Here is a 25792-nt window from a genome sequence, read left to right as displayed (position 1 = left end):
TTAATATATCGACTTATCGCGCAATATATGTACATGACCTCAATCATTTTTGGTGACGCAATATATCGCCCATTACGTTTACATGATAATGAATGTCAAGAACATTTTTCCAATCATGCTGTCATCTGCAGTTCCTACACAGAGCAGTCATCGACAGGTGAAAAAAAGGTGTTATTTGAGGTGTTATAGTGTTTTCCTGACAACTACAGACAGTTTGGAAGAACAAGTCTGAATGCTCTTGATTTCAAAGCTGCAATCCACTGTTCCGGTGCAAATATAAATGTCTTTGTTCACACGGACATCTGACTGCTAAGTAGGGTTTGTGTTTTCAGCAATAGTGCACCCTTACTTTACTGAGAAGGTCAGGGAAAAATCTGTTAATGGAAAATCTCCACAGTGCCTTTTGTGCATTTGCAGTTTTTTTTTTTTTTTTTTTACTTGTTACTTTGCTTTTCTTTTTCAGAAAATATTTACAATTTATTCAAGTTTTTTTATTTAGGATATTACATTTTTTGATCCTTCATTTCCATGATCTAACAAATTTAATAGTTCAAAACGTGTGTAGGCCTACTTGCATTATTATGCTGTTATATTATGATTATATATTTAGTTCCATAAAATGGTCTTAAAATGACAATAATATAGTTTATCGCAGTTATTTCCGGAACAATATATCGCACAACAAAAAGTAGTTATCATGACAGGCCTAGCAGCGAGCTCATTGGCTATTGATACAGCGGGAACCAATCAGCTGCCCTATAAAAATTATGTGATTGCAAGCAGATTAAGTTAAGGTCTTATCAGCCTGTGCCATCTACAGTTTCATGACAGAACTTTGTATTAAAGAAAAAAATAAAAAGGGAATCAACGCAATCGCAATCAAATTGTTGAATAAAGTCCTTATTTTTTTGTTTTTGTGTACAAAAAGTATTCTTGTCGTTTCATAACATTAAGGTTGATTGTTCTGCACATGGTCAATAAAGTTGTCTCTCCGCATGAGAGGAATAAGTGTGATCATGTCATAAAAAAGGTTCTGATGTATAAATGTGATTTTATGGGTATACAGTAAAGGGACGTCACACTAAGGACGATAACTATAATGATAACGATAACGTTCTAAAAATAGAGAACTTAATAGAGAACTGCAGACTCCACACCACAACTATAATGATAATGGCACAGAGAAACAATACAATTAGAATCACTGTCAAAACAATTTTTCTTTTCAGCTGATGAGCGATAAAGACATTGACAGCCAATCAGAATCATCTTTAAAGAGCTTGAGCATTTATGCGTCAGACAACAAAACGGCAGCGTGCGCTTAGAATAAACATACCGACATTGTCCGCTGGTGTAGACACTAATATCATTATAGTTAACGGGCATTAAGATTCCTCTTGGGGTCCTGCACCAGAAACTGCCATTGAGATGAATGAAAATGCAAACACACAGCTCTCTAGGTACCATAGACCTCCTTGGTAGCTAACATCATGGCTGTGAGGTTGAGGGCAACTGTAAATCTAGTTATTAAGTAAAATGGTATGACTGAATGGAAAAATTAACTCTGTAAAATATGTAATGAACATCATTTCATTAATTATCTAGTTGAAGACAGCTTTTGACTCATCAGCTGATTAGCATATTTCAGTGAAAAGAGTTTAACTCATCCCACATAATTATAGTGTGGGTTCCACTTAGACCTGATATTACACCTGACAGACAAAATTACCACACAAAGGTGAAAACTACTTTACAATAAGTACAGAATCAATGATATCATTAATCTAAGGCATACTCTTGTGTGACACAGCGGGCAATGATTTTTTTGTCTTATAAATACAAATAGTTACAACTGCCCCCAAACGCTGTTACAATCACTCCTGCTTATTCTTATAGCAAAGATGGCAGGTTCAAAGTACCTAGAGTTAAGAAAATAATTATAGAGAGTGTGTGTGTAAGACAGCACATTTAAAGAGAATAATTTAGTACCCTGCTGCTTTTGCTACTGTAATTGTCAGGTTAGTGAGAACAGGAGTTGACAGATGGTACAAAGAACAAAGGTGATACAGACCTGATTTTTTAATAATTCAGTGAGTCAGCTTTAAACCCCCAAAGCAGCTAAATTCACACAAATGATCCAGTGATAACACAAGCATCTAAACCTGAAAGCTATTTTGGCTGGAACACACACAGACACACGTGTGTGTTTCAAATCGATTCGATCCCTCAGGGCTCTGAAGGCAATCATAAGGTGGTGAATGGCAACCCCTGCGCTTTGCAAACCCGTCCAATTCACTTTCGTCAATCACCTAGGCACACTCTTTCTCCTTCTCCACGTATTTATGTCCAATCACAGGGGACACACGGGTGACATAAGAATCTAAATGCAGAGTCATGACCAGGTTGCTGTGACTTAATAACTTTGTTCAAGTACAACACAACCATCTGCCCTTTTAACCAATTTTCTGTCTTTTTTTTTCTTCATCTCTTTCTCTCGGTTTCCCTTCTGGAGAGAGATAACCATTGGTATAAAGCTCTTTTTACCTATCATACTTCAGTGTTCTGATTGGCTATATTGATTTTCTAGGAGATCTTGCTGGTAACCTTGTTAACTTGTCAGAAAACATTTATACAAACACAAAAACGTGAGCAAATGCACATACACATGTATCCACACGTGCTATTTTGAACAAATCCATCAATAATGTTTAAAACTCGTGAACTTGTGAATTAATTTGTCACTTTAATTAGCCTGTATCCTAGTTTACTGGCCATAGCAAAGTCTCCAAAAGCTGGTGGCTAACTTCATGTTTCAGAGCATGTCAAATCAGCAATAAAATGTGAAGAATATGGTAACATTATTATTTTTTTTTTCTGAAATCATGCTAAAAGAATTTAGCTTTTGCTCATTAATTCAGAAAATATTTAGGCTAAAACATTAACGTTTTCCCTCAGACATATCAACTATTACTTACGGTAATCAATTACTTACGGTTTGTGATGCATCTGCTGTCAGATCCAATAAAGTTGGCTGCTTCATCTTTCTTTGCAAACTCTCCATTACACTGAGCCTTATTTAAAAAACGATCTGCAGTCACATGCTCCGAACAAACATATAATCCTCTGACACTATCCGGGACACCATTAATCATAAATGATCCACTTGTTTCCGACTCTGGGATCCTTCTGAAGTCTGTACAGAGACGCAAACGAACTGTTTAAACTGGATGTGTCAAAGTGAACTTTCTTTCACTCTTCCATTTGTCCTGTTGTCAACAGACTAAAGTGCGTAGAGTATGTCAGAAATTGAACGCATATCTGTATAATTTATCCAGTATAAGCAACCTCAGTGGTTATAAACTATTTGCTTTTGACGTGATGCATCAGGTGTTGACAGGTGCCAGGTGTTAAACAATTAAACGTTAGTGGGTGGGGCCAATGGCACAATGATGTATAACTATTCAATTATGTATTGCTCTAAAGCAGCCATATGCAAATGTATTTGCCCCCGTGATGTCACAGATCCTGCAATATCAAAACTAGCCGTTTTTGAAGCTTGAATTAAATAAATGCTCTGTTTATAATGAGAAGAATGTTTTAAGTTATTAAACTTGCAGGATGTTACAAAGACCACTTATATGTCAAACGCTCAAGGAAAATTTGATTTCTTGTGTCATGACCCCCTTAACTTATGTGCAAAATTGGAATATCTCATAAATTATTTGTGAATAAAGCACCGTTTCCATCCCATGTGTTCAAGAGAACAAAATCGTCACTTCCTGGGAAACTGCCGCAAAATATCTGTAATAAAAAAGGAAGTTGCTGCAATTGGCTCTTTTTCATACATCATAAATTACATGAACCTCAGAGAGCGCAGACAATGTAACTTTTAAATGAGAGATAACTACAATTATTTACCAGTACTACAACAAAGCACCCTTATACTCCGCCTATATAAAAAGGTCACATATGGTGGCTGTGAACAAAAAGGTCAGGTGATTGAAACGATGAATAGAAAACGATAAATAGAGATGAACAGAAAAAAATTCTGAAGAGTATATTAATGCAGGGCAGTGTGTAGAAGACCCAGGATTTAGTCTGTGTGTGTCCGCACACCTGCTGTCACTCATTCTAAGTGAACATGAAGGCCAGCACTGAACAGCGGCTAATGGAAGCTGATGGGCAAAAGCTTACTGCTCTCTGAACCAGCTAGTAACACACACACACACACACACACACACAGGTTCACATGCCTGTGACACACTCACATTTGGAATGTGTCTTGGTTCAAAAGAGATCAGCCTTTATTCAGCAACAGCGTTTGCACATGGTTATTACACTAGCAGCAGTCTGAGAGGGTGAGAATACAGCAGGTCTGAACTGGCAATGTCCAACTCAGAACTGTGAGAGTCACAGAGGTGTGAGAGAGGTGCCAGAGAGACGAGTGTTATAAAACACTCATAACAAAAAAGTTATGGATGAATGAGCATATAAATATGCTTCTGACATATGTCACTGTGATTAATTTTCATAAAACTAACAGATTTCATTTTTGTTACATGCACATTCAAATTTATAAACCATTTACAGCTTTAACATTTAACTTCGGTACTTAAAATACCTTTTATACATTTTATTTATTCAACCAGACAGAGTTTCAGCCTTAAAGCATGAAAATCATTATAAATATGTGAATTTTGTTTTTATTAAATATTACATTTATACAGCTATGATAATCTAAACCATGAGCTAAGTGAACATACATACACACACCATTTTAATCAATTTATTGTGTGAAAATTATTTGTATATATTTTTACACAAATATAACTAAAGAAAAATTTCTTATCAATTTTTACACAAATATAACAAAACAAAATTTTAGTTATAACCACGCCCCCTAATGCTGATTGGTTACACATTTGTTGTTGGTGTCAGCCCGACTAACTTCCAAACAGTGTTTTTCAAAATCTACTTACTCCACCTTTAACGAAAACAACAACTGCACTATTCATGCTGACGCAATGCTGACAAGACATTCTCATAGCCAATTAACGTGCCTATAGCTAAACAACAATCCTCAACACTCCCCCCTGTTGAAAAAAATGGAAAAAAAGCATCCCCTTCTGTAAAGTACCCCCTTACCATCCCCTTTAGATTAACAGTGTTATGTATATTATGTAAAACTTATCATGTAAATGAAATTTTCAAATTCTCTGTATAATAATTAACAAACTATAAATAACAGTGACTGACCAATCAGAACTCAGTATTGTAACGCGCTGTGCACAGTCATGCCAGAGCTCTGATTCAAGCAAGCTTTCGTAATTTTTCAAGCTTGTTTAAAAGGATCAGGAGTCACAATCTGAGTTATATTAATAAATATCCTGACACGTCCGAGCTTTATAATGGCAGTGAACGGGGCCAACAAGTTTGAAGCTCAAGGAATTGCATCCATCCATTATAAATGTACTCCATGCGGTTAATAAAGGCCTTCTGAAGTGAAGCGATGCATTTGTGTAAGAAAAATATCCATATTTAACAGTTATAAAGTAAAATATCTAGCTTCCGCCAGACCGCCTTCTTCAACTTACAAAAAAAGTGTAACTGACGTTGCATCAGTTATGCTTTTTTTGTAAGTTGAATATGGAAGGCGTAGGACATAGCGTAAGCATTTTGAACTGCGAGAGGCTTTACACTTTCTTCGTAAACTGATTACGGAAGACCGTCTGGTGGAAGCTAGATATTTTACTTCATAACTTGTTAAATATTTTTCTTACACAAATGCATTGCTTCGCTTCACTTCACTTCAGAAGGCCTTTATTAACCCCCCGGAGCTGTGTGGAGGTCATTTTGCTGTAGATCATTAAACCATTATGTTGCCTCAGAAGTCTGTCTGAAATGAGTTTCGTGAGGTAACGCTGCCTGCAAAGTCATTGCCTGATAGGGCAGCGAGGCAACGAGTCAGCTGCCTACGTTTTCGGACGCAGCCCTGGAGTTGCCTTGCTCCCAGTACAAACACTTCACTAATAATCATGAAATCAATAAACCACCCATCAAGAAAAACAAAAAAACAACAAAAAAATGATAGAACAACAGAATTTTAAACAGAACCTCGCACCACTGCTCAAACACTCCGCACATGCGCACACACACAGAGGTAGAGAGAGAAAAAGAAAGAGGGAGAAAGAGAGAGAGACAGACATAGATGAATGAATCTGGGGTTTAGGGACGTTAGCCACTGAAAACAGAGGGGATAAAGGAAGCAAAAGGGGAAAAGGGAATGATAAACTGGTGAGACAGGAGGAGAGCAAAAGGAGACAGATGTTGCTGTGGTGATTTGGATAGACGGGTGGCTATTAATGTTTGAGATGAGGGGAACGGAAGTAAAGCAGACAATGAGAGGATGATGGATGAGGAGGAGGAGTGGGACGGAAAAGTACAACAAGCGGAGAGAGAGCATGAACAACACGATTTCCTGGTGAGGGACACTGAAAGAGAGAGAGTGTGTTGTGAATGTACTCTGACAGGCTGTCATAACAGCCACGGGCCTGGACCTGTCAGCCAGGGCAGAGTGCACGGTAAAGAAGGATAGAGAGAAGGAATGAATGAAGGACGGAGCTAGAACTCCAGAGACTACATGGTACTTTGTTCTGACTGGTCAGTAAACACGTTCTGCCCTTGTCATGAAATCTGTTCCGCTGTTGAGCTTGAGCGAATTTCCTGTGAGGTATTCATTGTGGACTGATCTCTTGACTGGGAAAAGATTTAATGTTCCTGATTATCATCTTTAATAAAGCACAGGTAATATGAGTGTCATCAGTCAAAACAGTGATGACTCTCATGAAATTACCTCATTTATTATTCAGCTCTTTGGAATACTTCATTCTGATTGGTCAGTCGCAGCACTGAGAGGTTAAACATCCCTCAGAAGAACAAGATGGTAAGAAACAGAAAAAGTTGGGTGAGGAAAATAGAAAACATGTTACTAAATATGTTAAAGGTGTGCCTTCACATAAACTAAGTCTACAGGCTTTCATAAACAACCTAGGAAGTTGCTAAAGGTCTACTTTTTTATAATTTCCATTACAAGCTGTTCACACGTTGGCAATAAAAAAGCGATTAATACATGAAAATTCTTACATATAGCCCCTTTAACTATGACATCACTGGCTAACTGTACATTATTCCTAATGCATATCACAATCTAATGTATTTTTATACAGCTTTTGTCTGTGTTGTGTGCATTAGTGTAAAAAACATGTCTTAAGCAGACCTCTACTTCTGTATACTGATTGCTAAATTGTTTTCAACCTATCATTCTGGCTGAAGTATATAACAGAAATTTCATTTTATAGTGATTGCATGAGTGGACAATAAGTTGTTTGACCAAATTATGCTCAGTGGGAGATTTCTGTGACTCACCCTACAGGAAGTGATTTCCACACAGTAAGTGGCTAAATTAACTCTTCTACAGTTTTCAGTTTACTCTTAAGTACAAAACGTATATACTGCAGTGGTGATGGTAAAGTATGTACTTTTAAGTTTTAAGTTGGCAGTACGTTACATACAACCTTAGGTGCATCCCAATTTGCATACATATGACCTATTCTATGATGTTTGGTAGTATAAATAGTGTGAGTAGTGCGCACTGAAAATTTCAAAATGAAAAAGTGCACTTTAAATACCCAGATGATACACTTAATTAACCAAAAAAATGAAGTGTGGAATGTTGGACACTTCATGCACTCAACTATTGCAGCTTAATTACGTAGATGAGGGGAGAGGCTTTCAGACTCCAATGTTGAATGACAAAATAACCATATAAAATTCATAGTACACTACATGTACATATAGTCCATAATTAAGTTCATAGTGTATAGTGTGTCATTTGGGATACAACTCTTGTCATAAAATTGCATCTTGCCTCTACCCTAGACGAAAGGTAAAGTAGTCTGAACTAGATAAAGAAAATCCACTGGAAATACACCATCAGGGTAAAATACTATTTAATAGACAGTAAAAATTAATAATATTTGCAATTAACTAATTCTAATTCCAAATCTAAATGCAACTTAAACTCCATCTCAAGAATTGGATTGCATTAGATACATGCTTCCATGAGCTATTTCTTACAGTGGTGGGGACAAATTCTGCAAAAAGTTCACACCCTTGCCACCACAGATGCTGACACTCGCTCTCTGCAGTACAGATTAAATTTAGGATTATAAAAATAAAAAGTTATATTATGATGGATTAGAACAAGAAATTCCTCACACTCAAAGCAGAAACATTACCACAAGACTAAAGCCGCTTTTCCACCGTCTGGCCAAACCGTTCTCTTTGCTTAACCATTCCATGCCGATCCGGCCCAGCCGGTATGGATATGGTTTCATTTTCCACTATGGGGCTGATAACAGAGCTCTTTGGAATGTAATACAAATGCGCCAGTTGTTGCCTTGGTAATGCAAGAGATTACAGAGAGTATGAGATGTACTGTAAATGGCGACAGTGTTATGGAGGATGATCAGGTATTTTAAATATATTTAAATTTTATTATTAACTTCTGTTTACTTCGCTCAAATGGTGCGCTTGGCCAGCTACAGTCAGTCAACAGATAAACAACAAAATCCTTGTTGTGACGTCACTACATGCATTCCACCAGCACGTGCTGAGAATTCCAGCCTAAGAATGGTTTGTAATCATGCCGTGTCCAACCAAACTCAAGTGGAAATATAACTGGAACCATTCCTTACCGTTTTTAGAACCGGTGGAAAAGCAGTGGAAAATATCCACTGACCTACAAAATCCTGGGACTGACAGTGGCGGATGCAGAAATTAAATTAACCAATTAAATGTGTCAAGTTGATTTGAGCCCTTTAAATGAAATAATTGCACCATCAAATTACTATGTAATGAAAAGTTAGTTTTATGTTGAAAAATAACTTGATGCGCTATTGAAACTGACGTACATTTTGTATTGGCTTGGACTATTTATCAAAACAATAAATGAACATAAAATTTTTTGTGCATAGCCTAATTAATATTCATATGCCATTTTGTGACACCACAACTAGCATTTCTGTGAACCCTCCCACACTTTTTGAAACAAAATGACACCACAGGCATTACCTATTCGGGTTCAGCATAAGGTAATCCTACAAAATGACAACATTAGTTGTAGAGTGACAGTTCTCGGGTTGACACACTCCGTAATTTTCTTCACATGAGTAATTTCAACAGTATTGTTGAAGTGAAGTGCTGAGTGCCAACTCCAAGCTCCATATTGAATAATACATCATATGAATTTATACATATTTTAAAAGTATGCTAGAAAGCAAATACAGCGTGAAGCAGCAAAATGCTTAATGAAATGAAACTGGTGTGTAGATACGAATGAGAATGACAGACTGATATGAAAAACTGAATGAAAATGAAAAACTGATTTTGCAAATGTATAAAGGTATAGAATGAGAGAGACTTAGAGAGACAGAAGAAAGATGAGGTAAAGCTATACCAATATTTCTATAATTTCCCCATTCCCTTCTTCATGGGTATTTCTGTACCACACATCTTTAGCTGCATGTACTTCTTTGATTTGATCTGTAACTGTTCTGCTAGTCCTGCGTTCCACATGAGATGTTCAACATTTGGTGCAAATCCAGAATGATTAAACAAAAGCAAACCTCAACGTGAAGCAAGAGAAACGCTGGTGGGAATGAAAAGACGCTGCATAAGATTCCTCCATCCAAGGAATGCAGCCAAACTGTCAGCTTGCAAGAGTGTCTTAATTGGGCTCACACAAACACACAGTCAGCCAGCCAGGACTCCCATGTCTCCAGTTATGAAAGTCTTATATCTGAGGTTACGCATTTGGACTTTTCGGATGTTATTTTTCTTAAAGTACCTTTGATCAATCCAAAAATCACAATTTACTTCTGCACCTCAGAAAAAAATAGAAGTTGGGTTTCCATGTTTATGGAACTCCGCTTGTTGTATAGACATCATTATTCTGTTTGCATCACTGATTCTGTTATTTTTCTGTTGATCAATATAAAGCTGCTTCATAATCTGTATTGTATATAGCACTATATAAAAAAGGTGACTTGACTTGACAATGTGAAGTAGGGCTGCATGATATATTGTTTTAGCATCGAAATTGCGATGTGCGCATCCGCGATAGTCACATCCCAGTATGTGCGATGTCAAGTATAGGGATCGTTAATCCGTACAGACCAGACACCATGGCTCAAAACGCAGGTGATTCTCTGATTAATTGCAAAGTTAAAAGATCGACTATCCTCGTAAACACAATTGATTATGGCTTAGGTGAACGAAACAATTGAGAAAGAAAACCGGATGTGTTACAGTATTCTGGACCTGCGCCGCACATTCGGTCTTAAAGTGACAGCAGCCCCATTTATTTAATGTATCTTTGTTCTATTATATTTATCCATGCTTGTAACTTGTTCATTATTTTCTATGTGTATTCACTCACCTACACATTTACCCCAATCATCCTAGAATGAATAATTCTTTCCAAATGGAGCTATTCAAGTCATCTAGTGAATTTTTTTTCATATCGCAATATATATCGCAGAAAACAAAATATCGCAATGTCAGATTTTTCCAATATAGTGTAGCCCTAAAAATAAGCCAGGTAATAAAGCTCTCATTGTTGAATTTAACTCATACTGATTGTGTGAACAAGGCTGTGATTATATGACGACTTCTTCTCGTGAGTAAACACAGCTCAGTGTGGTACCCTCAGTGGAGAGAAACATTTGAGAATAAAGCAGGCAGTTTGCTGCATGTTAATTGATTTTTAAAGCTGAAATGCGTAACACACTTTAATACCTTACACTGATCAAGCAACAAAATAAACAAACATACAAACAATGTTTACGTTTCACTGCATTTACTATTTTTTTTGGCTATTTGGAGTGCTCTTATAGATGCTTGCTGCTTCTCCAATAAATATCAGCCCTACGGCAGACCTATATGGATCAAATGCTGCTTGCAACCTTCAGAGTCAGGATGCCAGGCTTGTGCACCATTCAGAATTGAATTTAGAATGCATTTTAAATTCCAATTCAATATAAAATTTTAATTGAAACGGGTTGTAGAATTCAAATTCAATTCAAAGATATTCATATAATTTTAACTAGAAAAGCATCAGACAAACAGACATGGATGGATGGATGAATGGATACCATGAGCAAAACTTAGTTGTGTTTGAAATCACCATCAAGTAAACAACATATCCATGACTATAACTATATATTGTGCTTTGTTTTCTATTAAATAATCAGTCGTTATCAGTTCGAGAAATTAAGACCTGCCACCTCTGAACTAATTAACAAAAAGGTCATTTTAGAAACAAGCATTTTCTGAGTGCTTCACGAAGAGCAGATGGGGGCTTGAATAATCACAATTAGAGGTAGAGGAATTATAAAGAAAACAAATGAGGTACGACTGGGCTTATAAAGCCAAACATCTCATTGCAGGCTAGAATTCATTATCAAAAAAGCTACTCTGTCTGCATTAAGGATGGGGAAAAACAAACACATGTTGATTTCAAATCATATACTAGTGTTTCTAGCACCATTCCATCCAATCCTACATCGACACGGGGGCTCCGGAACACCTGATTGGCTCAGCACTAGAAAAGTGTGCAGCTTCCAAAAGCTTCGATTAGTTTCCGAGTTCTGGCCAAGGCATACTGCTGTTAGATACTTAGTGCTGTCTGGAGGAGAAAGAAACAAGGAGTACGCCTTGCTGAGCACCGCAAACTGAAGAGGATGGTTTGGGTGTAAACACGTTTGCTCCCCCCGCCAAATTCCTGCTTCTATGGAAAAGCATTGCTGGAATAAATAAGCACTGATAATAGCGGTGGAGGTCTTTGTCTCTGCTCAGCAGAGTGTGGGAGGTTTATTAAACACTCAGTGCAAGACAGTGGAATGAAAGGAGACTGGCAGAGATATCACCATCCCCTGAGGCTGGAAGACCAGCATGAAAACACACTGACAGGAAATGGGCTGCTTCCCCAGAATGCACCAGTTAATTGGTTAATGAGTTAATGAGTTAATTAGCATGAGCAGCTTGCAAACGTGAAATTTTGTACTGAATGAAGGGTACTTGAGCTAGGGCACGCAGGTATGCAGCCTTACACGTTTAAACACACGCAATATGGCGTATGCAAACCTGATTATGCCAAATTGCAGCCTGAAATGAACCTTAAACCACCCCCTCTATCACCATATGCTACTTTCCATCAGTCATCCATGCGGTATGTGCGTGTGTGTGTTTAACCTGCAGTAATTGCGGCTTTGTGCAGTCCTTTCTGATTTAATTTGCATGCAAGGAAAATGGGAGCTGAGGGAGGGGCGGCAGCTGATCTCCAGTTATGACCTTAAAGAGGAGAGAGATGGAGAATATAGAGGCACAAGGCCAAGAAAAACTGAGGGACTGACATTTCGGATCATTTTATAAATGTAAATGGGTGGTTAAAATGAAATAATTTTAGGGAGTTGACATGGAATATTTGGACTCCTTTGTCACACAACCAAACAATTTAAACTAACTAGTGCAGGCAAAAGGTGATTAAAAAGTAAATATCACATACACTTATTTATTCCCTTATACATAAATAATAAGCTACAATCTTCATAAAAATATGGAAATGTTATCTGTTAACTACTCAATATGTTGTTGCTGTCAGGCAGCAGGAAATGGAAAAAACACTGCTTAAACAATTAAATACTGCATTGTTATAGTTAATTTTGTGAGTTATTTAGTGATATTGTGGCTTTATATAAGGTCAGATACTTGCATGTATCATTATATTATTAACATTTTACCCAAATCAAGCTCAAATGGAGTTAACAAGGTTTTTGACCAGCGAATTTCAGAGAATATTGGACATATGTGTTTTGTCCGTCATTAAAATTTCCCCGCATTACATTTTCATCAACTTACAGGTTATAAAGTTTACTGTAGCTATGTGGGTACTCAGTTTTTTCTGTCATTCGGCCAAAATCCTATTGTATTAGAGTGACGAAGTGCTTCACACAGGTAATTTAAGACAGTATTGGCTATTACTCGATGACAAATGCTAGACTAAGACTTCTCTGCTCCCCAAATACATAAAACCTTAGCCTTTATATATGTAGTGTTTCTTGAGTAAAGAAAATGCTAATTCAAGAGAACCAGTTCTTTATTTACCCTTGCACTGCAAACAAGCACAGATGTTCAAACTGCATGTGGCACTTCGTTCACAATAGAGGGGTGGAGTTATGAGGTTTTACTGACAGTTTGAGGATTTTAGTGGATGTTCCCCTCAAGTTCATACATGCGTACTAGTAAAATATGACTAGTTCACCACATTAACTAAAGATTAACTATAGAGTTGTGAACAACTGTAGAAACTATAGAAACTTCTCCTAAGTCTGATATCCAGAACATTTTGAAATAATATCTTAAAGGAATAAATCATTATATAGCTATCATACGTTTCACAGAACTTTGAATATAGAGCATGAGTCATGCCACTTTTATGGGGATTTTTTGTCACTGTGGAGCTTGACAGTCCCACTCCTCAATCACTTTCATTCTATAAAAAAGAGCGTCCAGGATATACTTTAAAAATAAACCTTTTGTGTTCCGTAAAAAAGAGAAAGTCATGCAGTTTTGAAACAACATGAAGGTAAGTAATGACAGAATTTTGACTTTTTGAGTACGCTATTCCTTCAGTTGAAAAAAATGATCTTTTTTTTAATAATCTGAAACTTCTATATACTTCTGCTATATTTCTTGAAAATAAATGCCACTTGATTTTTGTTTATAATGCAAAGACATTTATACATTTTAGCTGCTGCTTAAAGTGTAATTTCACCAATTTTCAACCCGCTCTGTATTGTTACAGTGTCATTAGTACATGTAATTGAACAATGTTTACTTGTTCTCTGTATTACCTGCACTGAGAAATTCACATTTACTCATCAGCAAAAGACTTTTGACAGCTCCAATACTTTCGTAAAAACTACAGATTATACTACCACATTTTTGTATTCCCGCCCACAGACAGTCAGACCGACAGAGAGTACTTAACAGAACAGTTATTGTGAGAGTATTTTTATCACTGAAAACAGTATCGTAATATATCTACTCTTTAAACAGCATTATGATAAAAATGGAACACTATAGCAACAGCTTTCTTACCTGTATGATGCAGCGTTTTACTTCGGGTGGAACTGGCTGAACGACAGTCTGTGGTCATCCAGTTTGAAGTTGACTACAAACATGGAAGTTTTTCAGATTTTTTGTAGCGGTGTTCTCTTCATATTTACATTTCTTTGCAGCCTTTAGCTGCTGCCTACAACTAACTGGATCCTTCACTAGAAACCGAAAGTAACTCACTCCCGCTAAACATTTACTCTTTGAATTCTTGCACCAGGGAACAACACAAGTCGACACATTTAAGTTTGCTAAGAAGTATTTCCTACTAAAGCAAAGTGATATTCGACTCTGGTAAGCGTATCCACAGCAGACTGGTGGGAGTGGCCTTGGACAGCAACATGCCCAGTGCCTTATGGGTGGTGTTTTTCTACCTATTTGGCAAAAAAGGAAGACAACAGCCTTTTTCTCTGTTTTCTCTAGCCAGGTAGCACAAATTGCATTTTTGTTTTTTTTACCTTTCTACTATATAGGCAGCCAAGTTTTATTGAAATCCCAGTTTGTTAGTGGTCAAGTACCCCTTTGTGTCTCCAATTACTTCTCTGGGCCACTGTATACTTCATCTTACCTTTTTTCAACAGGCTGATAAAGACTGTCTACTGATTCTACTGATGTTTTTTTTTTTTTTTTTTCAGCATATGCAACATAATGTAAAGAAGAGAAAGCTTCACCCCTGTCACTTCCTCTCTTGTTCTTCCATTCCCCTTGTATTTCCTTTCTTATCTTTCAGACTAATATTTTATTAACATGCTTCCCCTCCATCATTTTTTCATCTTGTATCCCTTTATCTTTTGTTAGGCAGGGGACGGCCCTCAGCTGTCAATCAATATGGTCACACTAGCCAATGGTCACATCCTCCACCTGTCCTTCAGCTTATGCAAATTAGTCTGACAGCCATTATCAATGTCACTGATGTCGCCCCACGTGTATGTGTAGTTAAAATGCTACAGAGATATTCAAACACCTCACATACAGAAAAGAGAACAGACAATTCGAGACAAGAAGAGAGTAGCAAGAATTCTAAAAAAAAAAAAAAAAAAAGCCCGGTTGTGCTGTCCTGACAGGATGTGACCAGAGGCCATAGTCGCCTACAGTTTAGTCAATGCACTAGAATGGAAATGGAGAAACATCAAGACCACTTAACTTCTAGAGGAGATTCAGCCACAGACTATTACAGCCGTTCATAATCTGGATTCTGATACTGGATAAAGAAAAGTAATTCCAGAAGCTATTTGTGCTTTAGTCAGGGCAGAAACCATATTGATTTAAATGCAAATGAAAAAGAGGCTGTAAAAGAGGCTAGTCAAAAATGTCGATTTTGGTCTAATTTGAGGTTTTCACAAAAATGAGTTCATTAAGCCCTCATATAGTGATCCAAATGCCTCAAATAGCAATTAAACAACTAAAAGTATCTTTATTTGTATATTTTCTGAGAGTAGCAGCTTTCCTTTGTCCATGAAAATTGCCATTTTTCTCTGCTTGCTTCACCACTTGCACTTCAACTCAGCACAAGTTTGGTATCGTTTTACAGCGCAGCATTCAAACTTTGTGAATATTCATAGCGAAATTTTTGATGCCATGAGTCTGAGCCAATGAAATGTGATTTTCAAACTCATGCTGATGTAAACAAATCAATCTCAGTCACGCTGACTGACAGATCCGAAGCGTGCACACAAAGCATGCACTCAGACAGCATGCGATCCCGATATACACAAGTAAACAGAATTACAGTACTTCAAAATATTGAAAAAAGTTGAATATATATTTTCCTATAGATATTTGGTTTTGACGAGGTCTGTGCCAAATTAGGTGATTTTAGGGTATGGTTGCTAGGTGATTTTGTTTTGGAACCTTCAGAAAACTTAAACTTGATTTTTCACAAAATTGACTTTGCTGACTCTATCGACTTCAAACAGCTGTAGCTTAGTCATTTGTTCTATGATTCCAACAAATCATACATCATTTTGAAGTTTTTTTTAATAGAGATTGTAAAAATAACAATAACTGTAATTGAATTGAATCTTTAATTTTCAGACAAAGCATTATGAAATGATTTACTCATTGTTTGTGATGGAACTGCAGTCAGATCCAGTACAGTCGGCTGCTTCATCTTTCAACAAAAGTTTTTTTTGTGAACTCTCCATTACACTGTGCCTCATTTACATAACAATGTGCAGTCAAATGCTCTGAACAAATATATAATCCTCTAATGCGATCCATCCACTTGTTTCCTATACTTCCTAAAGGATGAAATGAAAATTCTGTCATTAATTACTCACCCTCATGTCATTCCAAACCCACAAGACCTTTGTTCATCTTTGGAACACAAATTAAGATATTTTTGATGAAATCCGAGAGGTTTTTTATCTCCCATAGAAAGCAACGAAATGACCACATTCAAGGTCCAGAAAAGTATAGACATTGTTAAAATAGTCAATGTGACTACAGTGGTTTAACCTTAATGTTATGAAGCAACGAATAATACGTTATTGGCCAGTGTTGTTCATGTGAGCACAACGATGCAGTCTTTACAGAGAGACACAAACAAGCTGTTTATACTGGACAACACTCTTTCACTCTGCCATTTGTGCTGTTGTCAACAGACTCAAGTGCGCAGAGTGTCAGATATTTAATGTGCATCTGTATACTGTATCCAGTGTAGACAGCATCAGTGATTACAATGGGTTCTGTTTGCTTTTGACGCAACACTCACACCCAGCGTAGGCAAATATCAGCTTTTAAGTCAGTGCGGGGTCTATGGTGCGATGATTCGTCGATGTCTTGCTCTGGACATCGTTTGCCTGTGTGACATCACAGATCCCGCAATATCAAAATGAACCATTTTTGGAGCTTGATTAAAAAAGAGTTGTTGTTTGTTTTGGTTTTTTTTATAATGAGGAGGATATGTTAAGCTATGAAACTTGCAGGATGTTTTAATGGTACAAAGACCTGTTATATGTCAAAAGATCAAGGCGAATTTGATTTCTCACCCTTTTAAGTGATATTCAGAGATTTTATTAAGGAAGATTTTTATCACTGTGATATTTACAAAGACACTGAATTATGTTTTAGAATAAATAGCTTTGGCCTAGCTGTGAGAACACATGCTTCAACATGTTGAGCCTTGGTGCTCATCTGCTTGACATTCTGGCTCATATCACCTCCTGTCTTCTCACTACTATATGAATACAAGTGACAAAAAAGGCTAAAATTAAATAAAAACGGATTAAGTGTGAGAATTTCTGATAAGTAATGGAAGGAATACTGAGGACAGAACTGAGACATAAAAATATATGTATAAAAAACAGAGCTGGAGTATAGGTTTAGGATCTGTGTTTATTCTATATCCTAATCCATGTACAAGATCCCAATACAACAGAGAGCTGAATTCAACTGCCAGTCAAACTCGGAGATGGCTGATACATATGGGCCTGTGTGTCTTTCTATACCCACTTAAAATCCAAAGCTGTAATTCCCACAGGTTAAAGCACCTGTCAGGTTGGAAAACTCCAACATCCGAACACAGACTCGCTCTATAAGCACAAAAGTTGTGTCAGCTGTTTGAAGCGAAGTTGCTCAAATCCGAGTGAATTCTCTCCTGTCTGTCAGAAGCTTGAGGAAACTTATCTCCAACTATAATGGAGCCGTAAGTTTTCAGGAAGTTATAGGAAATGTGTCTAAGGTGTAATACATCCATCAGCAGCATTAATCTTTTTTTAAAACTGGCTGAGGGAGTTGGAAAACTAAGTAATGGAAAATGAAGGGAAAGGGAGAGAGGAGGAAAAAGTTTTGGTGTGTCAAACAACTGTGACTGGAAGAAAATTTGTGAGGAGGGCAAAAGAGCAAATAAAAAAAGGAACAATCAAATAAATGGATGAAACACGTGATGAGAAATGAACATGTTTCTTGCATAATGAGTGATGTGTTTTTGTGTGTGTGTGTGCAGTAGTGCAGCTCACTGCTTCAAGATCAGACCACTTATTAATGTCATCCTTCCATCTCTGTCTCTCCTTCATTATTTTTCCTGCCTGATCTTTGAGTCTCTCTCTTTTGCTTTTTTCCCCATCTCTTCCTCTCTCCCTCACTCACAGTCTTAGAGTCAAGAGGCCTCTGCTTATCTGTTCTGCCTTGGGTTGCTATGGAAACTGCCTGGATGGTCAGGATTTGGAGTTCGGCTCTTCGTTCACGTCTTAATATCTCCCTCAACCTTGTCAGGACACACATTCACACGTAAATAAGACCCCCAGCTAACTATCTTCCCCATGAATGTCATTACTCTTCATAAACTTGTCAGTCTGGGTGTGTCAAACAGCAGCAGATTTCTTCAGCAGCACTAAAATTGTAGTTATAAAACAAGCAACACAATTTTAATCTTTCTTTCTTCTTAGTGAATCTCATAAAAACATGGCTATTTTTCACCCCACAATTAAAATAAATAAATTGTTTTGCTTAAGGAAAGCAAACTCCCATTAGAGCTGCACGATTCAGGATAAATTGAGAATCACAATTTTTTTTGTGCACCTAATAGATTCTCCCATGATTCTGAACAGACAACTAAGCAAAATAACATGTAATTTACTAGAGGTTCTGACAAAATGTTAATTGCTGCAGTCTATTTAAAATGTTTAATTAATCATTGATTCACTCATAAATACTTCACTTGTTTAATTTTTTGATGAATCAGCATTTTTGAACAAATCTATTGAATGAATGATTCAATGACAAATTAATTTTTTAACAGTCTCTTGTCGCCACCTACTGGTGTAATGATGCAATTGATACAATCTTTATTTGAAGCGTCAAGTCACTTTCAAAAGGTGATTTACTCTATTTTGATCGCTTCTGTAGACAATTTTTCCTTTTTCAAGGGAAAAGTAATTGAATTACAGTAATTACTTAGTAACAAGTTACACCCAACACTGCTCATATCTATGACAACTGCTCTCTTGTCAGTACTAGGGGTGTAATAATATATTGTGTCACAATATAACGCAATACAAAAATGCAACAATATTGTATCGTGGATAGTGACAATATGTGTTGTTCATAGTTCACCCAAAACGAAAATTACTGTGAGAGAATAAATCCAAGTTTACAGAGTTTTAGTACTGCATTAAACTACTATATATATGTTGAATATAATGTATAATAATGCAATGGGGGGATATTTGTGGGTCCTGATAATGCCAAATGTCTTATGTTACCAGTAAAAAGTGGCCTACATTATTTTAAATATATCTAGTCAGTGACAGAGTGCAAACATATTCATCTAAAATAAATCTGTGTTTCAGCATTAGAATCATGAATAAGTTTTTTGGTGTCACCATTGTCCTGTGCATTGGGTTACCAGCACCAAGTCCAAGCCTATTAATTTCTACTCCCAATGTAATACCAAATTTAGCATTTTAATCAACAGTAAAATTTTTTGTTATCCTTTTACCATATGTCTTGGAGTATCACAATAATATCATATCGTGGGTTCAGTATCGTGATATGTATCGAAATGTGACATGAGGGTATCGTTATACCCCTAGTCATTACCATAATGCAAAAGAAAATTGCATATTGTTTAAAATAATGCTATATTATTTACATTTTTAAAAAAGTATTTATACATAATGACAGTATTTTTACATTTCTGATTTAATTTTTTTCATGACTACCACTTTTAACATTATATTTTAAAGAATACCAAGGTGTAAACGATGCTACCATCTTTTACCATGAAATATATCCCTATAAATATAATATCTTTTCAAATCTCTCTTTTGTTTTTTAAACTCCTCTCTTTCCTACTCTCCTCCTCCAAAAATTCTCACTTTATTTTCACTGTTACATTTTTTATTCTCTCTGTCTTTGTCTCTATCTCAGTAAAGCCAAGGTCAAGCTCTTAATGACTTTGTGAGCACCTGATTTATCCATTACATATTTAGCAGAATTCCCTTCAGAATACACTCCAGACCAAAGCCTGTAATGAGAGAGAGAAAGAGACAAACAGAAATGAGAGAAAGATCTGAAAAGAGAGATCGCGGGCGAACAAGAACAAAGAACACTTTGAAAGCCAGAATAAAATATCCGCTCAATTTCAGAGATGTGTTTTTTTGTATAGGTACTGATGTGATATCCAGCATGTGATGGTTGGGGTCGAGACACCGATTTCACTGTCAGCCAGAAAGATGCAGTGCAAGTGGTAAGCCTAAATCATCACCTCCACGGCAACCGCCGTCACGGCAACCACTGTCACGGTAACAGGGGGGAAAAAAGCCACATGACTATGTTGGGGAATATGAAGATGGCACTTCTACCTGCAGCTCACCAGAGAAAAAACAGAGTATAGCAGGAGGGAAAAAGATGTATGAACAAGTGATCGTGTCAGGGCAATGATGAATGCTGCTGTAGTCTACTTAGACTTTCTTCAGAAAAACCTGCAGCAGGGTAAGAAAAGACAGGTAGAACTATGTGAAAAGCTAAAGCGAGAGAAAGACGTGTGTGTAAATAAGGAATTTATAACTATCTTTCCAATTTCCCCCAAAGCCCTTTCACTGTCTGTGTGTCTGTGTGTTTGTGCATGAGATATTTTATGTGACAGGTGATACAGAAATAATGAACTGTAGTTTAGATAAATTGGATCCAATAGGGTTTCCAATCCACACACAAACACATGCTAACAACTGCAAGCATTCAGACATGAATATGAGCTTGTGGGCCAGTCGGTAAAACAAATTTGAATATACATAACACATACAATGATTTAAAGGGAGATTTAAATTTCTGTCATCCTTAGACTGGCTCTTTTAGATGTACATCTCAACTACTTAATTTTGAGTATCCATGGCAGTTTCACTAGATATTATGTTAATAGCTCCATACAGTACAGGCCAAATGAATAAAGTCAGTAAAAGCACATAAAAAATGTAATCAAATGTTACATACTCCAAAAAAAGAAAAAAAGAAAATGACGTTCATCCGGGATTGATGCATGAGATTGAAGTTATTGAAGTTACATTATGTTACACTTCATAATAAGGTTCAACTGGTAACCATTAGTTAATGCATTAAGTATCATGAACTAACAATAAAAATACGTTTTATTTATTTATTTATTTTTTACTGCATTTCTAAATTTAATTTAGGTCTAGGGGTATGATTCTTGCTTTGGTTGCGAGAGGTCCCGGGTTCAAATCCCGGACGAGCCCCCAATTTATGTTCCTATATTTAAAAAAAGAAAAAAAAGAAAAATTAATGTTCATTCATATTACATTATCTAATGTTAATTTACACATTTTGAAATGTTAAAAATGTATTTGTAAATGTAAAATTAACATTAAGTTAACATTAATTAACATTAACCTAATGTATTACCTAATGTTAACGAATTGAACCTTTTTGTAAAGTGTTACCATTTACTTTTTTATTGACTAACTGTAATTTAAAAGTGCTGCCTTTGCAATGTGAAAACAGCTATTTAACAGAATAGAGTGAAAATGTATTAATTCAAAGTTTGTTATGGGCCATAACAAAATGGGTCTCATTCACTAATAATTGCGTGGATAATTCATATTTATATGCACAGGGGAACTTCTCATGAAAAAATTCTGCCTGATTCACAACACGTGCGTACACTCATGGATTTGATCTTAACATAGTTCTTACGTTAATGAATTTTGAGTATTCTAAATGAGTGACCGCGTGCCAAAGAATACAAATTTGCATAAAACACACTCAAACCATATCCATATAACGGCTTTCCACACATTCATTACTTTCGTAGCTCTCAGCAAACATGACGCTCTCTAAAGATGCGCTCTCGCCTATAACGCACCTTTTCTTACTCTTTTACTGTATATATATACAGTAAATGTATGTGTGTGTATATATAACGACTAAATATATTTAAGATGAAATATGCATGTATAAAATGTCACATTAACATGTTTATAAGACCAATCATATTATGTAATTTTTGCGTACATGTGGTTTCAACAACCTGATCTCTCGGGAATTCGTACGTATTTTACGAGGTGGCTAATTCGTACGAATTCGTACAAGCTCACTTGTATGAATTTGTATGTTTTTTGCTAAATCGTACGTATTTTACGAGTTGCCAAATTCGGGTATGAATTCGAGTATGACTTCGTACGAATGACCTACCCCTAACCCCGCCCATAAACCTACCCGTCACTGGGGTTTAGACAATTCGTATTAATTAGCCACCTCGTAAAATACGTATAAATTGGTCGTGAGATAGGGTTGGGTTTTAATTGTTCCTACATTTTTTTTTGTAAATTTAGAATAAAATTTAGAACGAAAGTTATTGGTGAATCATGATTTGTTTGTGAAAATGTTTGTACGCAGATTTCAAGCACAAATCTGTGCGTACACACGATTAGTGAATGAGACCCAATGTCTGTAAACATAAGATCTTTGGCATCTGCAAAGTATTAAAAATACCCTCCAATGGCTTATATAATCTTTAAATGACCTACACAACCTTCAAATGAGTGCAACTACAACCTTTAACTGTATGAATTATGCATCTTCCTAAAGTCTAAAAATGAAATCGAATTCTTTCAGTTGGATGTGGTTTGACTGTAAATTGAATCTATAACTCTAACGAGCAAAGCATCTGTGTCTGAACGAGTGACAGACTGTGTGCAGGCCAATGGTTTTATCTAAATTATAGTTTGAGTCACGTCACTCATTCTCATTTCAGATGATGGCCCACGATGATAGAGGATCTGCGGTTCCTTGAATCACTGTTGCCTCAGTGCTCATATTGCTGGCCGCCATCCAGGCTCATGATAGAAGCTGATAGTCAAGAGGAGGGGCGTGACGACGGAACACTGCTGTCAGTGCATGATGAGATGTGCTGATGTTAATTGTGTCCTGTCACTGCTGCTGTAAATCCTGCATCACATCTCTCCTTTGTGGAGACTTGCATGCATCAAGTGTCCTTGAGGTCCAGGTATGGCACGACTCTAACATAATGACTTAAAGTAAAGCTTGCCTTTTGAAAATGTGCTTAGCTACACTTTAGGCTACTAAAGAAGATGTATATCTTTATGTACGCCTCTGTTCAAAAGTTTGGGGTCAAAGATTTTGTTTTAAAAGAAGTCTTGTAAAATGTACTGTTATTAATTTCTGTGATGCAAAGCTGAATTTTCAGCATCATTACTCCAGTCTTCAGTGTCACATGATCCTTCAAAAATCATTCTAATATGCTGATTTGAAGCTCAAGTAACCTTTCTGATTTTCATCGTGGGCCGATACTGTAAAACAGATGCCATCATTACTGTTCAGAGCTAAAATTCAGATATGGTAATGGGCGTTTCATTTCCGTCACACATTGTAAGGGGTACACCAATCACAACAGACTGGGCCATCTGACCAATCAGAGCAGAGGAGGCTCTCAGAAAGGAGGGGTTTAGAGAGACTGAATCTTTAAACAAACTGTTTTCAGACTCTTTGAGAAATAAGGTGATGTGCAATGTATATTATGAGAAAATTAAAGTGTTTTTTGACCTTTGATGCAAGTAAACCTATTGTAGGAGACCTGAAGAACAAAATTAGGAACCTTTAAAATAGAATAATAGGGGCACTTTAAATTAACAGGTCACCGCATCTTCACTGCTCATCAAACCAGACAGACATTTTTCATCAATAATTTAGAGACACACACTCTCTCTCTCTGACTCAATTTCTAGAGGGGAAAGTCTTGAGTCTATGAGAAGACAAACAGACAGTGAGAGAAAGACATTCACAAACAAATATAAGCACTCTCTTTTGCATGGCAAGAAGAACTGAGCCGAGAGGCTGACATCTCTAAGCTTCGCTATCTGCACTAAGCTGCGGAGCCAAGTACATAAGGCACTAATATGCCAGAGAAAGTCAAAGTGCTAAAACACCACGCCCAGGGCCTTAGAAACCATCTGAGTCAGCCTGCATCCCTTCAGCTGTATTTGTGTGTATGTTATATATTACAAGTATTACGAATACAAACCGGCACCAACTATTTTGCAGCTTAGTAGTAATACTTTGAACATCTCAAGCGCCTTTCTTTTTTATTCCCTTTTCATTTTATGTTTTTTAATATTAAGCACAAATCTAAAGGCCGCCTTATCCCCGCTCTGGGCAGTGCCGCAGTTAAAGTAAGAAATGGAAAAATATATTTCTAACTGCCGTGGCCCAATAAAACCGTCAGAGCCAACGCTAATCTGCATGAATATATCACTCTTCAATATTTCAGTCTTGTAAAATAATAAAAGAGAGAAAGAGAGAGGAAATGAGAAAGGATTTAGCACTTATAACTCAAAAACGCTCTCATAGGGCCTCATATTACCCCTAAAAAACTCTCACACTTCAACTTTGCGGTCAAAACTAATGAAGAAACTCTGACTAATGACAATAGCAGGTAGCTTCACTGAAGAGCTATTCTGATCCAGGATTCACTTTAAGTGACTCATATATTAAGAGCAATTAAGCAGAAATTGACCTATAGCCTATAATTGGCGCACTGTGGGATCCAGTGGTGCTCTTTTCTGTAGAAAATCAATGGCGCAATTCACCCAGATTTAACCATTAAATAAAAGTTAACTATCTTGACCAGGTTGCTAAAAGTGACCCCACATTAGTGTTGTGTGGTTGAAAACATTGTCTTGCAGTTAATGCACATGCCCTAAAATACTGAGTTCAAATCAATATTCCCCCATCTCATTCCCTCTTCCCCACATAATTTCTAGTCATCGCCATACTATCCATATTAATAAAAGTGGTAAAACTGCCTCGAATGAATCAGTGAATTGGTTCATTTAGACAAATGTTATGCTTGATGTACATGAACTGATTCACAAAACATGAACCACTTGATTTACATGAACACTGATTCACTAAACTGAATCCCAAAGATGTTTTAAAAAGGGAGAAAGGCCCTAAATACAGTTGCAAGAAAAAGTATGTGAACCACTTGCAGAATCTGTGAAAATGTTAATAATTTTAACAAAATAAGAATGATCATACAAAATGCATGTTATTTTTTTATTTAGTACTGTCCTGAGTAAGATATTTTACATAAAAGATGTTTACATATAATCCACAAAACAAAACAAAAAAATTGCTGAATTTATTAAAGTAACCCCATTCATAAGTATGTGAACCATTGATTCTTAATACTGTGTGTGGTTACCTGGATGATCTACGATCTACTTTTTTGTTGTGTGATGGTTGTTCATGAGTCCCTTGTTTGTCCTAAGCAGTTAAACTGAGCTCTGTTCTTCAGAAAAAATCTCCAGGTCCTGCAGATTCTTCAGTTTTCCAGCATTTTTTTTGCATATTTGAACCCTTTACAGCAGTGACTGAATGATTTTGAGATCCGTCTTTTCACGCTGAGGACAACTGAGGGACTCAAACACAACTTTTAAAAAAGGTTCAAACATTCACTGATGCTCCAGAAGGAAACATGACGCATTAATAGATGGGGGGTGAAAACATTAGGAATTTGAAGATCAAGGTAAATTGTATTTAATTTGTCTTTCGGGAAACATGCAGTTATTTTCTGTTG

At 36.6% G+C, this 25792-nt stretch overlaps 1 protein-coding gene across 4 annotated transcripts in view; it reads right to left on the bottom strand.

Moving 5' to 3' along the window:
* nlgn2a (neuroligin 2a) overlaps window positions 1–25792 on the bottom strand; it is a 191871-nt gene that overhangs the window by 40877 nt on the left and 125202 nt on the right. The gene's annotated exons all lie outside the window — the stretch shown is intronic.

The sequence above is a fragment of the Ctenopharyngodon idella genome, chromosome 7, assembly GCF_019924925.1.
Source record: "Ctenopharyngodon idella isolate HZGC_01 chromosome 7, HZGC01, whole genome shotgun sequence".
Taxonomy (NCBI): domain Eukaryota; kingdom Metazoa; phylum Chordata; class Actinopteri; order Cypriniformes; family Xenocyprididae; genus Ctenopharyngodon; species Ctenopharyngodon idella.
Note: the sequence above shows the minus strand (reverse complement) of the source record. Positions and strands in the feature narration are given on the sequence as shown.